The 22,604-nt window shown below is 49.9% G+C and overlaps 1 protein-coding gene across 1 annotated transcript in view; it reads left to right on the forward strand.

Annotated features, from left to right (window-relative positions):
• Window positions 1-21,923: 21,923 nt before the first annotated feature.
• The window catches only part of CHRM3 (cholinergic receptor muscarinic 3), a 101,000-nt gene continuing 100,319 nt past the window's right edge, over window positions 21,924-22,604 (forward strand). The window contains exon 1 of the mRNA XM_036355200.1: window positions 21,924-22,559. The gene's annotated coding sequence lies outside the window, so the exon portion shown is untranslated. The remainder of the gene's footprint in view (window positions 22,560-22,604) is intronic.

Consider the following 22,604-nt stretch of genomic DNA (forward strand, 5'->3'; position numbering starts at 1 on the left):
GGACGGTGACGGCTAACAATGACCTTGTTGAATAATGCAGCTCCCGGGGCAGCCGGGACGTTTCAGGACCTCCAGGCTCAGAGTTAAGTCCTCCAGGAGCCCTAAGATAAGTGTGCACACAGCAATCACAGCGCTCACTAACTGTATTCTAATGTTTGCATGAAGTTATATTATTCTCTGACGGGCGCAGTCACGAGGAAGTTTATTCTGCACGCTTGGATTTCATAGAATAACAGCATCCAACTCGCTTCCGCGTGCGCGCTGAAGTAAGTCTTTGTGAAATGGTTTCGGGAACACGGTCTTTTTCAATTTCATGTCCCATCTGAACTACGTGGTCTTCGAGAGACGATACATTCCAGCAATTGTCGTCTCATCCCACAAGCATTCGTTAAGCCTTTCAAACCATCCTGGGCACTGCTTACTCCCGCTGAAGGAAAGTGGGAAAATCCATAAATATTGCAAGATTTGTTCACCGAGCAAACAGAATTGCCCAAGCCGACACTTCCGGTTTTTTTCTTTCTTTCTTTCTTTCTTTCTTTTTTTTTTTTTTATTAGTCTGACTTGAGCAATCGCCTGGCTTTTGATCTCTTGCGCAATTAAAAAACAATTGTTGGAATATAAAGTCTCTTGAAGACCAAATATTTCAAGTGAGATATGAAATGTAAAGTATAGAGTTTAAAAAATCACCGCAGAAAATATAAATGAGGGTGGGGGGTGAGGAAAGTGACTTGCACTTGGAGAAATAAAAACAGGACAGCCTCCCGGCGACCCCTGGAAGCACACGGGGTGGAGGGGGAACCCCAATTCCTATGGCTCCCGCCCCCGAGCTCTGTGCTCTGTGCTCACGGAGGATGCAGGGCTCGGAGGAGACAGGTAAACAAAGACATCTGCTGGCCCCGAGCACGTCCTGGCGTTGGCGAAGCACCGTTCTGTGCTGCCAGACTTGCCAAAGCCCTCAATCTGTTTCAGGGGCCTCATGGGTCCCCCAAGTCGGGGGCAGGGCAGGCAAAATCCCCCAAATCGTGTCTAATTGAACTCCCTTTTAATTGAATTACTGTGGCAGTTTGGGGAAGGCAGGGCTGTCGATCTCTGTTTGGGACTAATCAAGATTCACGTGGTATCCTGGAGGCCACACGAGGCTGCGTGAAGACAAAAGGCAGACAAGAATAGCACATCACAGGCTCCCGGACAAGCCGAGGCTTATACTGGGTTCCGGCGCCTGCCATAGATTCCGAGAAATTGAAAACGAGAAGGAAGAGCCCGGCTGGCATGGCTCAGTGGTTGAGCATCGACCTATGAACCAGGAGGTCACAGCCCTGATTCCCTGTCTGGGCACAGGCCCGGGTTGCAGGCTCGATCCCCAGTAAGGGGTGTGGAGGAGGCAGCCGATCCATGATTCTCTCTCATCACTGATGTTCCTATCTCTCTCTCCCTCTCCCTTCCTCTCTGAAATCAATACAAATATTTAAAAAAAAAAATCAAGCCCTGGCCTGTTTGGCTCAGTGGATAGAGCATCGGCCTGCAGACTGAAGGGTCCCGGGTTCGATTCCGGTCAAGGGCATGTACCTTGGTTGCAGGCACATCCCCAGTGGGGGATGTGCAGGAGGCAGCTGATCGATGCTTCTCTCTCATCGATGTTTCTAACTCTCTATCCCTCTCCCTCCTCTCTGTAAAAAAATCAATAAAATAAAAAAAAATTTTAAAAAAAAATCAAGAGATAGCCGTAGCCGGATTGGCTCAGTGGATAGAGCGTCGGCCTGCAGACCAAAAGGTCTGGGATTCGATTCCGGTCAAGGGCACGTACCTTGGTTGCAGGCTCCTCCCCAGCCCGGGTCCTGGTTGGGGTGCGTGCAGGAGGCAACCAATGGATGTGTTTCTCTCACATCGATGTTTCCCTCTGTCTTCTACTCTCTCTCTCTAAAAATCAATGGGAAAAATATCCTCCGTTGAGGATTAACAAACAATAAATAAATAATCAATCAAGATATAAGACAATTGAGCCTAATCGCGCCCTGAACAAAAGCAACAACCTCTGGCCACAAGACATGAAACTCTGTTAAAAATAATTTCTTAATATAGAAGGTGAAGGAATGGACCGGGCCCCTTCCTTCCTTCGGGTCATTTGTCACAAGGAGGAAGGATGCTCTGACCGGGCAAAGCCGACCAAGCCCTTGTTGGGAGCAAGGACACCAGGACAGTGCACGTGACCACGATAGGAAGAAACGAGAAAGTCCCCAGGGTGTGCAGTGATATTGAACCTTTTGTTGTTTCGATTGAAATGTTAAGTGAGGATGAAAGTTGAGTAATTTGTTTTTATTTTTCTGGACCGCCCAACAATAATTCCAGGCACATGACAGGTGACTGTTGTTTTTCTCTTTAGTAAAGGATTCTGGGTGTGGACATAAAATAGTACGAATGGTATAAACTTCCAGCAGCATTTCACACTATATATTTAATATATATATATTTTATCTCAGAGAGGAAAGGAGAAGGAGAGTTAGAAACATCAATGACGAGAGAGAATCATGGATTGGCTGCCTCCTACATGCCCCCTCCGGGGATCGAACCCACAACCCGGGCCTGTGCCCTGACCAGGAATCGAACCATGACCTCCTGGTTCCTCGGTTGATGTTCAACCACTGAGTCACACCAGCTGGGCTCACACTCATTTTTATATTTAAAAAATAACAACAAGAGGAATTACTGGAAACGTATTCAATATGTTTCTTAAAACAACTACAGTTGTGGAGCTGTTGGGAATCCTGTTTCCTGTCCTCATCGGCAACAGTGTTTGCTCATAAAAGACAGGCCACTGCACCGCTGGCTGCCTCGCAGCTGTACCTTCGCTCGGTTCTCATTTTCCATCTAATTAAATGTAAATATTATTACAAGCCAATGGAGCGAGATGTCATCTGCCCACCTTTCTCTACAACTTCTTTATTTCCCTGAGCAGGTGCCATAATAGATAGGAACTCTAAATGCCTATAACATGGAAATAACAACAGTATCTGCCTCATAGTCCTACTGAGAGGCTAAAGTAGGATAATATTTGTGGCCACTCTTTGGAGTAAAGCACAACGTATACAATACAGATTATTTTTATTTTTGTATTTTCTTGATTTTTTTTAAAATATATTTTATTGATTTTTTACAGAGAGGAAGGGAGAGAGATAGAGAGCCAGAAACATCGATGAGAGAGAAACATCGATCAGCTGCCTCCTGCACATCTCCTACCGGAGATGTGCCCGCAACCCAGGCACATGCCCCCGACCGGAATCAAACCCGGGACCCTTCAGTCCGCAGGCCGATGCTCCATCCACTGAGCCAAACCGGTTTTGGCATATTTTCTTGATTTTTTACAGAGAGGAAGGGAGAGGGATAGAGAGTTAGAAACATCGATGAGAGAGAAATATCCATCAGCTGCCTCCTGCACACCCCCTACTGGGGATGTGCCCGCAACCAAGGTACATGCCCTTGACCGGAATCGAACCTGGGACCCTTCAGAGCGCAGGCCGACGCTCTATCCACTGAGCCAAACCGGTTAGGGCTACAATATGGATTTTTATGATTACTAGGGTTGCCATTATTATTTTGTTGTTTTTGTTCATCCTCACCCGAGGGGATTTTTCCACTGATTTTCAGAGAAACGGGGTTGGAGAGAGAAGTGCCCTTTTACACACAAGCCTGCCGTGGCTCAGACAGCAACGACTACATGTCCAGGACCCAGCGTTCATGAACTACTGACTCTGTATGCACATTGTTTTAAATCCATCCGCCAGTAAAATAATTTCTGCTGAAAAGCTGTCCGATCATACGTTGGGAAGCTTATAGCCAATTCATAGTTTAAGATTTATTGATTTATCACATCTATTCACAGCTTTTATTGCACACCTACAGCGTGAGAGGCAATGCCCTTTCATGCATATCAGCTCCCGCATTCATTTGCACTAGAGCAAGTCATATATCATCACTGAATCTCATTACAGGCGACTTTACTTCCTGGTCCCAAAGCTGTAGCTTCTATCTATAATAATAAAAGGGTAATATGCTAATATTACCAAATATTAAGACCAAATGTCTTCTGGACATCATTCCAGACATCCTTCCTGAAGAAGCTGGGGCCCGAGAGAAGCTAGCCTGGGTCCCAGGTGCCTGCCGGCGGCCAGAGTAGGGAAGCCCAGGTCCCGGGTGCCGGAGGGAAGCCGGTGCTGGCAGCCGGGGGAAGGAAGGCCTACTCTTGCACGAATTTTCCTGCACCCGGCCTCTAGTATTAAAATAAAATAGAATTCAAAGCATGACCGCAATGTAAAGGGGACTAGTATTGGGTTATCTTTCAAATAACCACATTTTCTCTTTCTGTACAATTAATACGTTGGTATAGAATGTTATTGATTTTCCTCCTACTCAAATATCTGACTGTGCCTTATTATGACTAAATCAATAATCCACTTTGTGTGTTATCAGTGGAGGTACTTATGAGTTATAATGTTGCCTAAGTCTTTTTTCTGGCATTTGATGAGTCAGATGGCTCTACCAGACCACATTGGCAAAGGCTCTGCTTTTACACAAGAAGTATTCCGTGAAAAGAAATCTGAAACATGTGGGTAAAAGAGCTCTTTGTTTTGATTCATAAGAATCATTTCTGCTTTAATTTCTAGCTATATTACACGTGACCGTATACATGGAAACTTGCCAGATCGCTTCTATCTCCATACACTGTAGACCTGTCTCTTGCTTTCGAATCGATTGGCCTCAATGACCATTGTTCCTCAGCTGTAGCTTGGGAGCACGCAGGTTCATATTAAAGGGCCCCTTTTGGTGACTTGCTGTCCCAGTCCGTGCAGGTCGGGTACTGGCACTCTGTGGACACATCACCTAAGGTCGTGCCCAGGGCTGTGAAAGGCCCGAGGGAGACCTTCCCCCCTAAAGCAGGAGGCGTGGTACCCCTTTGAGAGAGTGCAAATCAGGGACCTGCCCTGTTATGTGAGGGATCGGCCCCAGAAGCCACACTGATCTATGTGAACAGCGCCTCTGCTTGGATGTCTGCCGTGATCACTCTCCTCCTGTTTTTTTATTTTAATTTTAATATATTGTATTGATTTTTTACAGAGAGGAAGGGAGAGGGATAGAGAGTTAGAAACATCGATGAGAGAGAAACATCGATCAGCTGCCTCCTGCACATCCCCCACTAGGGGATGTGCCCGCAACCCAGGTACATGCCCTTGACCGGAATCGAACCCGGGACCCTTGAGTCCGCAGGCCGACGCTCTATCCACTGAGCCAAACCTGTTAGGGCTTCTCTCCTCCTGTTTTGTTGGAGGAACACGAAACCTTCAGGCCGACGGATCCCAGGAAAGAAGTCAAACGGGCTGTGAGAACCACTTTGTGGTTCAGTTACCAGCAGCGGAAGAGCGAGTACCTTCAACGAGATGTCAGTGTGTGTGTGTGTGTGTGTGTGTGTGTGTGTGGTGTGCGTGTGTCCTCTCTGTCTCATTTCTCACCGTGGTCACACTGCCGTGGGCACGTACTTTGGCCCTCAGAATTCTTGCTGCGCTGAACGAGAGGCAAACATTTGTGCTGGGAGGCCGTGTGGACGGGTTTGCGAAGAAGCCATCCTGTTTGCTTTTGGTGCAATTCGGCCCTGGCTAGATACACATTTGTTCTCAGATTTTTTTTATTTTTTTTTTAACTGCGATGCATGTTGGAGGGGAAGTTGGATGACATTTTATTTATTTTAAGCTGTCTTTTTTTTTTTTGCACTAAGAGCAGCAAACGGACGGATGTTTTTTGAGATCTTTTTTTAGTTACTGATTTCCACAAGCAAAGGCGTTTTCATACATTTGAATAATTCCCCTTACAACGCAGATTGTTTTTGCTTTTGAAGTAAGACGCTCTGGACGCTCGTTGACCGATCGCCATGGCAAGTTTCTGCTTGTGAGGTGTTCCCGGGCTACGTGCCATCGTGTCCGAAATGCTTTCATCGCCCTGGCTGGTGTGGCTCAGTGGATAGAGCGTCGGCCTGTGGACTGAAGGGTCCTGGGTTTGATTCTGGTCAAGGGCACAAGCCTGGGATGTGGGCATGCAGGAGGCAGCCAATTCATGATTCTCTCTCATCATTGATGTTTCTATCTCTCTCTCCCTCTCCCTTCCTCTCAGAAATCTATAAAAATATCTTTTTTTAAATATATTTTATTGATTTTTTACAGAGAGGAAGGGAGAGGGATAGAGAGTCAGAAACATCGATGAGAGAGAAACATCGACCAGCTGCCTCCTGCACACTCCCCACTGGGGATGTGCCCGCAACCCAGGTACATGCCCTTGACCGGAATCGAACCTGGGACCTTTCAGTCCACAGGCCGACGCTCTATCCACTGAGCCAGACCAGTTACGGCTATAAAGATATCTTTTTAAAAAATAAACGCTTTTGTCGCCTAAAGAATTCTTGCAGCTCTTTGAAAACTACCCTTCTTCTTACTAAATTTTACGCTGACAGCCTGACGAAGCTAAACTGGAAGCTGAGGTTTATGTCTTCGGTCTGTGATGGAGGGGACATTTCTTCTTGTTGAAAACCAATCCGTGTTCTCCTTGCTTTTCATTTTTCAATGCTGACCGAGTAGCTGCTGTGTGCCAGGCTCTGGCCCGGTCACTGAGGCACACAATGTGTATGACACATAGTCCCAGACGTCAATGAACCTGTCACCTATTTTGGAAAATAAACTATAGACACAAACGCTCTGCTGTCCACCTAAAAACGATGTACTGGCTGAGTGCAGGGGAGGAAAAGATAACTTCTCAATCAGGGATCCAAAAGACGTGCTGAGCTGGGGTCGCCGGGGTAGAGGGTGTTGGGGATGTCCAGGTGGGAGGTCAAAGGTCAGGAATCCGAGGGGCGTGGCCACAGTGGGGGAAACAGGATGGACGCACTGTCTCACCAGGGCTGGGCTGAGCTGTGGAGGACGGTCACTGCTCACTGCTGTGTGACCCCCGGTCAGGACCCCTGCAGCCTAGGCCTCACCCTGGGCTCTCTCATCCGGAGGCCGATGGGCTGTGTGTCCATGTGTCCGTGTGTCCTGTTGTTATCTGAAGCTGTAAAGGCAGCAACAGGGAGCCATCTCCGTAGGCAAGGCCCTGTCTCATATCATTGGCTCTACTGGCCACGCCTGCGAGGATGTGGGGAGGGTCGCGCAGCCCCAGGAGGGAGCCGGAGTCGCTGGGCTCCAGGACTGTGACAACCTGCAGGTGACATGGGCCACATTGTCAGAGGCTGAAAATAAACACATTGAGCCTAACCGGTGTGGCTCGGTGGAGAGAGCATCAGCCTGCTGACTGAAGGGTCCCAGGTTCGATTCCGGTCAAGGGCATGTACCTTGGTTGCGGGCACATCCCCAGTGGGGGGTGTGCAGGAGGCAGCAGATCGGTGTTTCTCTCTCGTCGATGTTTCTAACTCTCTATCCTTCTCCCTTCCTCTCCGTAAAAAATCAATAAAATACATTTTTTTAAAAAAGAGAAAAGAAAACAAACACATGGAAAGAGGATGAAGGCTGAGAAGGGGGTCCTTGGATTTGGCATTTGGAGATAAGGTTTAGGAGCTAGAGAGGGGCAAACCAGTCCAAGAAAGGGCCTTGAGCAAAGGGGAGACAGCGACCGGGCCAGGCCCCAAGGGACAACGCGGCGAGAGATCTGCAGCCTGTCTGTGGGCTGGTTCTTATTGCTCATCGTGGGCAGAGGTGATTTGGGCCATTTTGTTGTCTGAGGAGACTCAACAGAGAGGAAAACATAAACGTTTGGAGAGAAAAAGTCACAGCTGCTCCCCGGGCAGAGGCTGGGAGATACACAAGAGAAGGTGACTGGCGGTCGCCTCCAGCCCCGGACGGACGGGGCGAGGTGTGAAGACGGAGTGTCCCCGCCTGTTAATGATTAGCCAGGAGTCGGGATGCAGGTGCCAGGCTGCCCGTGACAGGCGTGGCGCTCCGGGCCACCTCCTTGGAAATCTCCTGGCCTCCCGCCTCCCGGGGGGCCTGGCGCTCAGCTCTGGGAGACTTCCCGGACCCGCCACCTGCCGCCCTCGGCTGATCGAGAGTTTGATTGACTGTCTCCCTGACGGAGAGGAAAGAGAACAAACGCGTTCCACGTCTGTGGAGTTTAATCCTGGGGAACGTACAGGTTTCTGGGTCTCCCAGGGGAAAAAGCAGCCGTGATGGAGTCAGAGCTGACTCGCCTGAAAGGTCAAGTGCACAATCTAAACAAATGCCCGGACTCCCAGGGCCAATGCACTCATCCCGTCCAACACGATGGGCACTGTGCTCATCACCCACGTGACCGTCGCACACCGGGGACAGCGGGGCCATCACAGCTACTATTTCACGGCACTTGGGTGTTTGGGAAGAAGCAGGTGAAAAATCATACACACTTTGTAAATGTGTAAGAACGACCGTTCCTATTGTTCTTCCTAGCTTTGGATCCGACCCTTTAAACACACATGGAAAGATCCCCTTCATTCACTGGAAGTTCATCTCGCGACAGAGCCAGTGCAGTAATTCAAACTATCTGCCCGATGCCACGTGTAGAATTCCTGCCCCAAAGACTGGGCCTGGACTCGCAGGGCAGCTTGACTGTCAGGGCAGTTCATCTGAGAGCTTAGTAACGGGCAGGGGGTCCGTAGTCTCCGCCCTGAAGAGCCAGTCAAGAATACTCCCATAGGGGAGGCTAGGGGACTGTCTAGGGCGGGGGGATAAAATGGACACATATGTAATACCCTTTGTAATACTTTAAGCAATAAAAAAAAAAAAAAAGAATACTCCCCAGCCCCGGCCAGTGTGGCTCAGTTTGGTTGAGGGTCATCCATGCACCCAAGAGGCTGTGAGTTCAAATCCCAGTCAGGGCACATGCCCCGGGTTGCGAGCTCAATCCCCAGTAGGGGGGCGGTAAGGAGGCAGCTGATCCATATTTCTCTATCATCAATGTTTCTCTATCAATAATGTTTCTCTATTATTGGTGTTTCTTTCTCTCTCTCCCTTCCTCACTCTCTAAAATCAATAAACACACTTAAAAAAAAAAAAAGACAGCAAGTCCCCATATCCATGAGCTGCTCAGTTGTCCTTGGGGCACGAAAACACAATTGGAGAGTACAAAACAAGAATGACTCTCCTGTGAATGTCTCTTTCAATGACTTTGGATGCATTGGTTCAGATCTAATTAAGAGGTATGAGTAGCCCTGGCCGGTTTGGCTCAGTGGATAGAGCATCGGCCTGCGGACTGAAGGGTCCCAGGTTCGATTCCGACCAAGGACACATACCTGAGTTGCGGGCTCTCTCCCCAGTGTGGGGCGTGCAGGAGGCAGCCAGTCAATGATTCTCTTTCATCAATGATGTTTCTCTCTCTCTCTCTCCCTCTCCCTTCCTCTCTGAAATCAATAAAAATATATCTTTTTAAAAAAGAGACATGCGTAAAAGAGGGATTTCCCCAACTTAAGAAAAGGTTTATTGTCATGTATCATAAACTTGGCACTAACTGCCCTTTGATAAATGTACAACTATCTAGTTTATCTCTAACCTTTGAATTATAAATTTCAAGTAAATATCTATTTATATACCTATAGAAGATATTTGTATATCTATATCTATATCAATATCTATATCTATATCTACATCTATATCTATATCTCTACCTAGAAGGTGTGTGTGTGTGTGTGTTATGGGTTAGTACATATACACATATTCCCATGTTCTTCCTGCTACAGATACAGGAACCTCATTTTATTGCACTTCACTTTATTGCTCCTCACAGATAATTAGGGTTTTACAAGCTGAAAGTTTGTGGGAACCCTGAGTCCAGCTCGTCTCTCGGCGCCATTTTTCCAACAGCATGTGCTTGCTCACCGTGTGTAGCTGCGTCACCTTTTGGTCCTCCTCACAATATGTCAGGCTCTCTCGTCATTCTATTTGTTATGACCTGTGATCAGTCATCTCTGATGTTACCCGTATCATTGTTTGGGGGGCTCCAAGGCCCCACCCATGTAAGACGACAAACGTAATCGGTAAATGTGTGTGTTCCCCACACACACACCTCTCTCCCTCTCCATGGCCCCCCTAGTCCCTGAGACACAACAATGTTGAAGTTAAGCAACTAATAAGCTGGTAATGGCCTGCAAGAGTTCCAGTTAACAGAAAAACTGGTGAAACCCAAATAGGATGTAGGGTTTAGTTGATAGGACGGCATGATGGTTAACTTGCTGGTTTTACTAACTCTGTTACGGTTATTCAGGCTTTACCACTAGGGTATGTAAAAGATATACAGAAACTCTCAGCATTACTCCTGCAGATTTCCTCTAAATCTAAAATTATTGAGGAATGTAAAAACAAACTGATCTTGTATGGACGGAGACAGCAGGGCCCCTGCCGGGGGCACTAGGATCTTGCCCTGGGCATCCAGACAGGACCCACGCAAAGGCTCCTGGGGGGGATAGGGCGGGGCGGGGGAAGCCGCCATTCACAACTGATAGTCTTAACGGAAACTCATGTATGAAGGAGAGTTCATGGGATCAACCAAAAGGAGATTTTGGACCTAAAACATAGACCCATATGAAAGAGATCCACCTGAAAAATAGACCCGGGCTTAAAGAAAGTATGTTTCAAATGTTTAAAGAGGCTTTAAAACATAAACGCTAGAAGAACAGCACATCTTGAAAGTTACAAAGCAAATTTGACCAAACCAAAAATGAATCCTAAAAGAAAGAATTTAAATGTATGTATTTCAATAGAATGTATAAGCCAATGTTTTAAACATGGCTGAAAAATAATAATGATCATCGTTTTAATTCATATAGCCTTATATTAGGTGTGAGTAAATATTGCTTTTTGTAATTGTGCGGACATCTTTCCTCAATGGTGTGTGTGTGTGTGTGTGTGTGTGTTTATGTAAGAGTGTGGTAATGACGGACAACTTAATAGGTTGCAAAGGGAAAATTCCTTATTCATTTGGTTAAAAATAATCTTTACCTCACATAAGACATTAATTCCTGTTGAATTAAAGATAAAAATATAGGGGGACATACTTCTAATTGAAGCGTTACCGAAGCCGGAATGGAATATCCACAGATTTGACAACACAAAATTAGAGTATTTGGTTTAGCAAAAGAAAACAAAGAAAAAATAACATGATGGAGGAAGAACCAATTGGGACAAATGGTGAACATCGGGGAGCTGATGTCCCTGGTGTTTGTGAAGTTCTCTGTGTGCCCGTGGTTTGGGATGCTGTACTCAATAAATTACGTGAGAGAGTCATCACTTCATTGCAAAATAGACATGTTGGTTGCTGCCATGTCCGGGCGACTCTGAACAAAGATGCTGCAAGCATCCACGTGCAGGTCTGTGTGTGGACACTGTTGCCCAGACTTGGCCGGAACCAAGAGGTCCCTCAGTGTGTGATCTATAATAATAAAAGGGTAATATGCTAATTAGACCAGATGTCATTCCGGACATCATGCCAGACATCCATACGGATGAAGCCAGGGCCGGAGGGAAGCCCGGGTCCCGGGTGCCAGAGGGAAGCTGATGCCAGTAGCTGGGGGGAAGGGAGGCCTACTCTTGCACGAATTTCGTGCACCGGGCCTCTAGTAGAGGAATAAACTGCCCAAGGAAAGTGACATCCTGGTCCTGGGGGGACACAGGAGGGCACAGGGGAGACCCCGAGACAAAGGAGTGGATCACATCCCCTTGCAAAGAGGAAGGGAGAGGAGTCCGCTCTCTCCTTTGAGGACTCAGGAGCGTGTGCGGAGGGTGCGGTCAGGCCGTGACAATCTGCACCCACACACAGCACAGCTCCGAAACCTTCCTCTGCCGCTGCCTGCGATGCAGCCGGTCAGTGGGGAGGATGAGTCATCAGCCGTAGGTGGGAGCTGGTTCGCTAAACCTCAAGCTCAAGGGAAGGAAGAGAGGAAATAGTCGTTTCTCAGTGCCCCGTTAGGCCAGTGGCCAGGTGATTCAGAGCCCTCAGGAGCCCTGATTCGGGCCTCATTCCTCGCTGCTGATGGGTGGCTGCCACACAGCTTCTCCTCCCACACTGGAGTGGGGTGCCTCTCCACCGTCCGCCTCTAACAGAAGTCCAGGGCCTCCGCTGCCTGGGGGCTTCGGTCCCACGTCCTAACCGTTTTCCTCATTCTTCTTTATCGTTTGAATCCCCTGGTCCATGTGCTGTCGCTTCAAATGTCCCTACAGGGAACTCTTCGGGCCCTTGGCCACGGCCTGCCATCTCCCTCTGGGGACTTGGATGAATGTGTGCCTTGGGAACGTCTTCTGCGTAATTCATGATTCTGCGTAACTCATGCCCGCCACTTGGGAGAGTTTTCCATATAGTTTCTTCATCCCCTCCACCCCCATGTGCATTTTCTCTCATTCTGGAACCCCGATTACTTGTATGCCCCATGGATTGTTCCCGAATGACCACCCCTCATTTCTTATTATCCACAGGTTCTATTGTCCTGGACTTGAAAACCCAAAACGTTTTTGCTTTAGAAAAAAAAATTGTTTTCCTCTGGGCAGTTCTAATTTCCTAGGGCTTTGCCTTTCATCTCCACGCTTCCTCTCTGACGGCTTCTCCTTCACGGGCTCCGTCGCCACGTCTCTGAGTTTCCGACATTCATTAGAGTTTCTCTGAAGCTTTCTCTGCTTTCCACACGGCCTCTGCTTCTGGCGCCTGGCTTGTTGGTTTCTCCCTCTCATGTGAGAGGCGTTTCCCAGGAGTGTGGAAAGTCTTTGCTTCGCTCGCTGTTCATATTTAAAAACTGGCTTTTAATCTCGGTGTGCGGAGCAGAGACTACCAACTGAGGGGCGGCTTTGTCAAGTGATCAGGGAGACTTTGGGGAAGGCCAGCTGGCAGGATCCGATCTTCTCTCCGGATGGTTCGGCTCGTGTAGAGAAGGACCCCCGAGTCCGGGTCTTGGGTGGGACCTGACTGTGGGTGTCCTGTCGCCCGGGGGGAGGGACAGGAAGACACTGGAGGGGCGGTCAGCATGCGTGTGGTCCGTCCACACCCCCCCTCCAGCTCGCCCCTCACCCTGTATTCCTCGCAGCTGGCTTTCCTTCATCTAAACCGCTTGGGTTCCATTTCTGCAGAGAGTTCGAGAGCCTGAGCATTGTCGCTGTCTGAGCGTGTGAGGGGGCGGTGGGAGCTGGGATCTAACTGCGTCTTGGGGAGAATTCCAAACTCCCCAGGCGCCCACCATCGCCACGCACGCCCCTCCCTGTAACCATGGCGCAGCTCCCCGCGTCTCCCCAGGATTCGGAAGGACAGAGCAGCCTTCTGCTCAGGGGTAACGCACAGCGATGGCGAACCTTTTGAGCTCGGGGTGTCAGCATTTTGAAAAACCCTAACTTAACTCTGGTGCCATGTCACATATAGAAATTTTTTGATCTTTGCAACCATAGTAAAACAAAGACTTATATTTTTGATATTTATTTTATATATTGAAATGCCATTTAACAAAGAAAAATCAAGCAAAAAAACGAGTTCGCATGTCACTTCTGACACGCGTGTCATAGGGTCGCCATCACTGGTCTAGACACACAGAGCTTATCTAGCTCCACTGTGAGGCGCAATCGGATTCCTGCTCTCCCTGCCCATCTCCACGGTCCTCACGCAGAACTGTGCCTGTCTCCTGATTTGGTGCCGATGGAGCCCGTGTTTCTATTTCCTGGCAGAGGCGGCCACCATGATGAGCTGCCATCTCAGAACAGAAGACGGTTTAAATTCCATTTTAACAGCCATGTTCTCTCTTGAACGATCAATATTCCTGAAAATGTCGTCTTCCCGAAACTCTACCGTAACAGCGAGGTTGACAGTGTTCCGCATCCTATAATCCCATCCCCGTGCTGTTCACTTGTATCCTAAGAATTGCAGGGGTAGGGGAAGGACAGCATCCTCTTCAAACTGCGTACTTAAAAACCAGAAGAATTACCATCTTGTTTTTTAAAAGAAAAAACATTCAGAATCAGAGGAAAACCAGTGGGTCTGACGACCTAATAAAATAGAGAGGACTCTGCCCTAGCCAGTTTGACTCAGTGGATAGAGCGTCGGCCTGCGGACTGAAGAGTCCCAGGTTCGATTCCGGCCAAGGGCACATGTCCGGGTTGCAGGCTCAATCCCCAGTCTGGGGCGTGCAGGAGGCAGCCAATCAGTGATTCTCTCTCATCGTTGATGTTTCTGTCTCTCTCTCTCCCTCTTCCTTCCTCTCTGAAATCAATAAAGAAATATATTGAAAAAAATAGAGAGGCCTCCATAAAGCAACTGACATTTCTCCTACCCCTTGGAAGCCGCGCCTGCCTTTTGAAAGGCATTTCAAGAGGGAATGATGTTTCTATCACAAGAGAATGGGGCAAAAGGAAGAACAATGTGTTGAATAATGAGAGATTTGGGAGGACAGAAAAGAGATAATGCGCGCAAAAGGATGCGGGCCAATGAAGGCTTTACCTAGCCTCAAAGGACGCGATTTGTATTGAGTTTTGCACCTTCTCCGGGGAGCCACAGGCAGGCCTGGCGGTCCATCACACAGAACTCCTGAAGCAGTCTTTGATTATGTTGTCACTGTTAAGAATCGGGCTACAGTCCATGGCTGTGCAAACTCCCCCGAGCCCAGCTGACTCCATCTCGTGGGTGGTGGGCAGCTCCAAGCACACGGTCCCTTGAGCCGCAGGAGGCCAGCCAGCTGCCAGCTGGCCCCGCTTGCGAAGACGGGGAGCCATTCCCGGAGCAACCCTCCGTCCGTGTGGGAGTCTTGATGAACGCCCAGCCTCCACTCCTCCGTGGAGACGAGCTAAGCAGGTGCGGCACAGCTCCTCACAGAGGCCCCCCCCTGCCCCCCATCATCCCTGCCGTGCTGGCTTCTCTTCCCCTTCGTCTCCCCCGTCCCCTCTCTTCAGAAATTTCCTCTTGAATAATTCACCTGAACGCAATTCCTTCTCTCCGGCTGTGCGTTAGGGGCCAATGAAAGGAGAACATAAACTTAGCAAAGGATGTGCCTCTATTGTTGACCTATTTCTATTCGCTCCGCATCATTTGCCGGCTCCGTCCGGGCTTCTCCGGCTCTTGATCTTAAAGACTGGAGAACCGCGTCGCGGGATGGGGTTTCATTTGGTACGGATTCTTGATATTTATGCGAAAGATTCGTTAGTGATGCACGAAGGAGGAACATGGAACTGGAAGCCAGGAAACCCACGTGTGAGTCCCAGATTTTATTTCCCGGGGAGGAGACTGCGAGACAGTCCTTCTCTCTCTTCCAAAATCGGAGTTCCCTGCGTTGCTGAAATGAAGCTGTTGGTGTAGAAGGTTATTCCCAGGCACTGGTTTTATGATTTCGTGACGTGAGAGAGGCAGTGGCTTTAGTAGAGCTGTGCCTGGGGCCTGCTGCGCGGTGGTGGCGGCCACGGTGTAGAGCTACGTCTCGCCTGCGACCAGGCCAAGCCCGTCCCTCGCTGGACAGCCCCGATACCTCGCTAGCCCAGGGCTGTGGCTATCCACACCAGGCAACTTCTGCAAGTAGCAGGTTCCATCGGCTTCCAGAGAACGTAATGTAACCAAGTACACCATGTTTGTTTGTTTTTTATACATTTTCATTGATTTCAGAGAGGATGGGAGAGGAAGGGAGAGAGAGAAACATCCATGATGAGAGAGAATCATGGATCGGCTGCCTCCTGCACGCCCCCCACTGGGGATCGAGCCCGCAACCCGGGCATGTGCCCTGACTGAGAATCGAACCGTGACCTCCTGGGTCATAGGTCAACGCTCAACCCCTGAGCAACTGTGGCCGAGCCTAAGTAAACCATGTTAATAGGAAACCCACTCGGGAGCGAAGGCATGCCACGCTGTCCCTACACAGCCCTCCCAAGTCACACACGTCAATGCAAGTGACCTGCGCCCCAGTCACCTGCCTTTGTGTCATTGTTCAACAGTGACTCCAAAGGCCAGGATTTTAGACAGAAGGGAGGGGGAGCCCCTGGCGGGGGGGATGTGGGGAAGCTGAGAGGCAGGGAGGGCTTTGGGTTCCGTCTGGGGCACTGGCTGCGATTAGACTCTGCAGACTACTGGCTCACACAGAGGCATTAAAGCCGAAAGGAAAATGGTTCCTTTGTTCCGCCCGGAGATATGCTTAAAGGAAATTCCTGCTCACAGCAGGTGATCAAACAAGCTCTCTTAGAGGCCATTGCACGGAGCCACTCACGTTGCTTTGCTGCCATAAAATGGTTCATTTTCCCATTTTCTCCCGCTTTAACTTCCAGGTCGTATTAATTAGGTTTATCAACAATGTGACAACTCCGAACGGGCTGCCAGCGTCTTATCAGAACACGTTTACAACCTGTTCTCTCAGAGGAGTAAAGCTCCCAACTACCCAGCGATCCCCCTAAGACAGAAGAAAATAGCTTCTTATCTTGGGAGAAGGGTGAGCCTGTCGCTCAAAGTATGTCACCACAAGCACCATCCCGCCTTCATCTGAGACATTCACATGGATTGGCCTTCCGCTCGGTCATACACCTCAACTTTTTAAAAAATATATTTTATTGATTTTTTTTTACAGAGAGGAAGGGAGAGGGATAGAGAGTTAGAAACATTGATGAGAGAGAAACATGGATCAGCTGCCTCCTGCACGCCCCCTACTGGGGATGTGGCCTCAACCAAGGTACATGCCCTTGACCGGAATCGAACCTGGGACCTGTCAGTCCGCAGGCCGAAGCTCTATCCACTGAGCCAAACGGTTAGGGCTACACCTCAACATTTACTAATTCCAATGTGGTGCACACAATGATTTACTAATTACTTTATTGATCAAAATGTTTCACGGAGAAGAATGTAATTTGTACTTTATGTTTTATCCTAATACTTTTCACTTATTTGTAAGGATGAAATAGAAGTGTGTCCCTTTCTTCTCATGACCCTCCAAACCATTCCAGTATCACATCTTTACCCTGGGAAGTAAATTTCCCCATTATTTGTGTGTGTGTGTGTGTGTGTGTGTGTGCATCCAAAAGCCATATGAAATCCAAATGTCAACTCCACTAACCTTGCAAGAGAAACATAAAGATCAAGATTCGTTGTCTATCAAGTGAAGCTAGAAAAAAAGGGGTGCCTCACCAGCGTGGCTCAGTGGTTGAGCATCAACCTATGAACCAGGAGGTCACGGTTCGATTCCCGGTCAAGGGCACATGCCCCGGGCTGCGGGCTCGATCCCCAGTGTGGGGTGTGCAGGAGGCAGCCGATCCATGATTCTCTCTCATCGTTGATGTTTCTATCTCTCCTCCCCTTCCTCTCAGAAATCAATAAAAATATATTTTTTTAAAAAGAAGGAGAAAGGGGCTACTGTGGTCCTGGTGTCTTCAAGCTTCAGCGGCCTAGGTTTAGTCTGACAGCCACACCAGCTGCACAGCCCAGGGATTTGTGCTGCTGGTGTCTGACTTGCCACAACCCCCGGCACAGGTTCAAGGTGACCAACAAGGAAACATCCATTTCTCTCCCTCTTTCCCTCCTGCCTCATAAACGCACCCTCTCACTTCCTTTCCTTTCCTTGGACTTTACAGACCCATCACTGCCCATGTCCGAGCATGCTTCGTCATTTGTCTCGACCCCACGCTTCCCCGGGGTGTGCAGCATCAGAGGGAGGTCCAGCCACCATCCCTTCTCCCCTACAGACACTCTTGTTGGACTTTATATTATAGGAATCATGACTTTTTTTGCCTTGATCAATTATGACTCTGCTCGACATAAATTCAGTAAGTGGATGGGGAAAATCTGCCAAGTGGTTTGGATATCACGGAACGGGAACCTCTCTGTATAAATGTTTGTAACGATTCTATTAGGCAAAGACACTTTAGGGCATGTTTTATTGGCCCATTAATACCTGAGTGGAGTGGTAAAGATATCTGGCTCCAAGCCCTGTTGCATGCAAGCAAGAAAGATGTGGGTTAATGGAGCAATTAAACATCCTTTCACATCCCAGGGCTGGAGTGAGGTTGGGAAAAGGTAAGGGGACTACTATAATAGTAAGACGACTATAAACACAGCGAAAGAACTAGAAGCTTCTGTGTGAGCCACAGGAAGACCTACGACAGCCGCCATACAGCTGGGACTTTGTAGGGCACCAGAATGGCTGTCTTTACATGCTTTCTTGTCAAAAGAGCGGTTGTGCTTTACGGAGGGGAAGGGGCCGTGCAGTGAGGAGGCCCGCCATGGGCAGCATGAGGTCAGAGGGTGGCAGAGCGGCAGACGGCATGCTGAGAAATGCCAGCAGTTGTCTGATTACCAGATGTTGACATGACAGGACTGTTGTGAGGATTCAGAAGATGTGAGGGGTTGCAAAGAGAGGCCAAGTGCTGCCCTAGCTGGTTTGCTCAGTGGACAGAGCATCAGCCTGCAGACTGAAGGGTCCCGGGTTTGATTCCAGTCAAGGGCACATGCCCAGGTTGGGGGCTCGATCCCCAGTAGGGGGCATGCAGGAGGCAGGCAGTCTATGATTCTCTCTCATCATGGATGTTTCTATCTCTCTCTCTCCCTCTCCCTTACTCTCTGAAATCAATTATTTACATATATATATATATATATATATATATATATATATATATATATATATTAAAAAGAGAGAGAGCCCTAACCAGTTTGGCTCAGTGGATAGAGCGTCAGCCAGCGGACTGAAGGGTCCCAGGTTCGATTCTGGTCAAGGGCACATGGCCGGGTTGCGGGCTCGATCCCCAGTTGGGGCATGTAGGAGGCAGCCAATCAATGATTCTGTCTCATCATTGCTGTGAATCCCAGCCAATTGAAGAAAGCAAGGCCACTCTTGTGAGGGAAACGTATTGATGACTGGGACCCAGTTCATTCCATGGTTCTGGGTTCTTCTTTCTGTGTCAACAGACGTGTGGATTGAACAATGTCAGGCCCGAGACACTCGGCACCACTCCATCCAGTACCTCTGGCCCCAATAAACACACGGAGGGGCGTCAGGCTTGGCCTGACTGAGGATCTGGGGGAGCATGGAGACAGCAGAAGACCCAGAAGCAGAGAAAAATGCTGCACAGACCTGTGCTCCCTGCCTCACCCTTAAACCCAGTCATCCTCCAGGACTAAGCCCGAGTTCTAAACAGCAAAGCCCAGCTGCCGCCCGGAATGACCTTGACTTCTCCTCTAAGTCACTTCCTCATCACTTCTTTCTAAAACTCATGGAGACAGCCTCCTCCGTCACCCCTCTGCTTCCCGTCGCTTCCTCTTAAGCCACACTTCTCATAACAACTGCCATTCCATTCTTTTTGTTTTGTTTCTTGGTAATCCTCACCCGAGGTTATTTTTCCATGATTATTATTTTTTTTTTTTTGAGAGAGAGAGAGTGGAAGGGAGGGGAAGAGACAGAGAGAAGCATGGATGAGAGAGAGACACATCGATTGGTTACCTCCCACAGACACCCCACTGACTGGGTCCGGGGATGGAGCCTGCCACCGAGGTGCGTGCCCTTGACTGGAATCGAACCCGGGACCCTTCAGTCCGCAGGCCGAGGCTCTACCCACTGAGCAACACCGGCCAGGGCTGCCATTTCACTCTGTCAAGGAAAACCTTCTATGATGCTTTATGAACCACAAGGTGAAATGCAACCCCTGATGCCACAAACTCCTGAGAAATCTGCCCTTGCCCGTCTTGTTGGCCAACATCTACATTTACCTCCTGCTCCGATCATGTGGAAGGGCGGTCAGTGCTCCCAGCCACCAGGCTGCAAATTGCCAGCGTCGTCTTCCCATCCCCCCCTCCCGCTGGAGAGCTGGTCCTCACCGTTTCCTGGATCCTCTCCCTGTCCAAGCTGTGTCCCTCACCACCTCAACCACACCACCCGCCCCCATTGGGTGCAGACCATTTCCTGTGCTCCCAGAGCATCGTGGCTTCATCTAAATGACCCTCTCATTACTTATTTATGTCATAACCAGTTTTCCCAGAAGGACTTAATTTATTTCCATTCCTACATCTTATGCGTCTCAGGTACTATTACCAGTTATTCCTCTAAATGTTCCTTTGCATCAAGTACCCTCATTTTTAAGAGTATCATTGAGATTAGGAAACTGAGACTTAAAAGAGATTAATTGAATAACCAGTTATTAATTGGGAGATATGGGATTTCAACGCACCTGTGTAACTAGATAGGGCCTCCGCTGTTAATCACCTCCGTGGCCAACGTGCCCTCCTTTCTGATCCCCCCCCCCCCGAAATTATGTGTTCATCTTAGTGCCCTTCAGAATAGGACCTAACACAGCTGACATTCAACAAACCTGTGTCCAATGAATACATGAATCCTGACATCCAATACAATTTCTTTTCCACTGTACCATTTACTGGCCCTTAAAGTAACAGCAGGGAGAAAAAAAAAAAAATACCTCTTTAAGTCTGAACAATTCTGAAAATTCATGTTCTCCAGTTCAATCAGTTTCACATAAAGACATTTTATTCCCCAATAAGCCTGTTCGTTCCTTTTAAGAGTGAAGGCCCATGTGTGCTGAAATGCTCTATCTTTTCCTTCAGGTCCTCCAATTCCAGGAGAGTTTGTTTAACTTATTAATTATGGCCATTTAAAAGTCTTTGGCTACTAATTCCAAAATCTGGATCGTTTCTTGGGCTCTACTGACTGTTCTCTCTCTCTCTCTGGTCAAAATCCCCTCCCCCCAAATTTATTTATTTGTTTGTTTGCTTCTTTGCCCCTGCTAAGTTTTTCTTGCAGGCTGTAATTGTAGAGGTTCCAGTTTCTGTGTCTTTCTCCGACGAATTCTGAGTGGTGCTGCAGCCAGTGGGCAGATCACTGGGGATCTATCGCCTTCATCCTCCAAAGGCCTAGTTTTGGTTCCCCTTAGGCCAAATCTATTTCGGTTTTATTCTTTCTGCGGGGGCTTCCTTCTTACCTCTAGAAAGCAGCCTCGGGGGCGCGGAACGCAAACGCCCGAGTTGTTTACCAAGGTCTGGCCACTGTGTCCGGGCCCCAAGTTCAATATCCTCCCAGAAATGTGTGATTCTCTAGAATCTCTGCTCGGTTTTCCAGCGCTGGCCACCGCACTCTTTCAGAGCCTCCAGAGTCCTGCCTCTGGGCGCACGCAGCCTAGGAATTCAGCCAAGGATTCGGGGGGCTTTCTGCACGTTGGGATCTTTCTCTTAGCTGGCAACAGTAGAGTAAGAAATTTATTTTTCCCTTCCCAGCCCTTGCCCTCCCTCCCTCACTGGTCCTTCTTGCGTTATAGGTGAAATAGAAAAGCCTCTATTTTCTTATCCAAATAGTGTGTGTGTGTGTGTGTGTGTGTGTGTGTGTGTGTGTGTGTGTGTGTGTGTGTATGCGCGCGCATGCCTGTATTTTCCACGCAAGCTCCCTCGTTGACTCCTGAGGTGTAAACTTCCAGGAGAGGAAACGCCAAGTCTCCACGTTGTGCTGCATGAAGACTCACCATGTGTCAAGCCATCAATGCACCAGGCAGCTCTCTGGGGAAGCTTTCCAACCGAGCTCTACATGGCAGCCGAGCGGGGTGCTCCTTCACCCTTAAGTGGTCCCCAAGACCCGACTTCCTTGCAACCCTGGGAAGCAGCACAAGCAAATCAATTCAGCAGAACCTCACCGCACAGCCAACTGACCCGCCCACCCGCCTAGCCCTGCAGCGCGGGGCGCACGTGGGGACGCGGGTGGCGGAGCTGCGCGGGGGAGTCCCCCGACTTCAGCGAGCCCAGCAGGTGCCCCGCAGCCGGAGCCCCAGGCCCTCGGGGTGCGGGACGCCCCGGGAGCCGCCGCGGGGCCAGGCGCAGCGCCAGCGGCACCTGGGCGCCTGGGCATGCGCAGAGCGGGTCTGGGGCTCGGGCGGCCGAGCCTGGCGGCGCCGGGGGGAGCGGGAGGAGGAGGAGGAGGAGGAGGAGGGGGAGGAGGAGGAGCGCAAAGCCGGGAGGAGGCGCGCAGGCAGCAGCCGCCACCGCCACCACCAGGCAGAGGGAGAGTTCGCGAGGAGAGACCCTGCTCCCACTTGGAGCGCCTTGGTCGGCTTTTGGAGACAGAGAATGCGAGACCCGGGAGGAGCCGGGAAGAAGAAGAAGAAGGAAAAGGACGTGAGGGGAGCCTGAGCGGCCCGGGGCGTGGACGGAGGGCGCCGGCGGGGCAGGGAGCCCGAGGCACCCGGCGCGGCCGGAGCGCGGCCCGGGTGGCAGGTGCCGCGGGCGCAGCGCCCTCGCACCCCGCGCGCCTCGCGGAGCTGGAGCGCACGCCGCGGCCGGTCGGGGCCGCCCGGAGCCCCCGCTCCTCGTCGGTTCGCCGGGCGGCGGCGCCTCGGGAAGGACGGGCGATGGACCGCAGGGCGGCTCCCGGCGCGGGCGCGCGTTCCTAGGGCGCTGCTCCCTGGCGCCGAGCGGGAGGCGGCGAGGGACCGCGGGCCCTGCGCCCCCCGCGCACCGGAGGCGCGACGCCGGCGGGGACCGCACGCGGAGGAGCCCCGCGCCCAGGTGAGGACGCCCGCACCGCTCGCCTGGTCTCCCTCGCCGATCGCCTGCGGGAGGAGGAAAAGTTTTCAGCTCAGGTAGGAAATGGCTTCGCTGGGAGGGTTTGAAGTGGGTTCTGGAGA

This window comes from Myotis myotis, unplaced genomic scaffold, assembly GCF_014108235.1.
Source record: "Myotis myotis isolate mMyoMyo1 unplaced genomic scaffold, mMyoMyo1.p scaffold_m19_p_21, whole genome shotgun sequence".
NCBI lineage: Eukaryota > Metazoa > Chordata > Mammalia > Chiroptera > Vespertilionidae > Myotis > Myotis myotis.